The 550-nt window shown below is 41.8% G+C and overlaps 1 non-coding gene across 1 annotated transcript; it reads left to right on the top strand.

Annotated features, from left to right (window-relative positions):
- The first annotated feature begins 443 nt into the window (after positions 1 to 443).
- On the top strand, positions 444 to 550 carry LOC133793027 (small nucleolar RNA R71). Its single transcript, XR_009874491.1, has one exon. It is a non-coding gene; the product is annotated as a small nucleolar RNA R71 (small nucleolar RNA).

Below are 550 nucleotides of genomic sequence, written 5' to 3'. Positions count from 1 at the left end.
AAGGTTTATAAGGCTTCTTGTAATCCCCTAAAGCATTGCATTGTTCCTAATTTCCTCCTCTTAACTCACCAAGAGTTGGGCACTCTTGCGGTTGATGTTCCGTCCCTCCACATATGAAGCATGGATCTCGTGTCTCTACCTTTGCAACCATGTGAATTCCTCTACCTTCTTGAGATTTGAAAGCCTCGAATTGTTGTCTCAATGATTCAATTTGGCTTTTGACGTTGTCATCTTCCCTCAATTGGTAGATTTCAGTTGATCGTGGCTTGTCCATAGGACTCAGTCCATTCCATGTGTAGGACTTTTCAGCGAGATCGTTGAGGTACTCGAAAGCTTCATCGGGATCTTTTTGAAGGAATTCACCATTGCACATCATTTGTACGAATTGTCTTTGTCCAGTTGTGAGACCGTCATAGAAATAGTTGATCAAACACCAGCTTTCGTATCCATGATGTGGGCATTGATTTATCAAATCTCTAAACCTCTCTCAGACCTGATGGAAAGTTTCATGGTCTTTCTGGATGAAGGTAGAGATTTTCCTCTTAAGGCT

Source organism: Humulus lupulus, chromosome 7 (genome assembly GCF_963169125.1).
Source record: "Humulus lupulus chromosome 7, drHumLupu1.1, whole genome shotgun sequence".
NCBI classification, from domain to species: Eukaryota; Viridiplantae; Streptophyta; class Magnoliopsida; order Rosales; family Cannabaceae; genus Humulus; species Humulus lupulus.
Note: the sequence above shows the minus strand (reverse complement) of the source record. Positions and strands in the feature narration are given on the sequence as shown.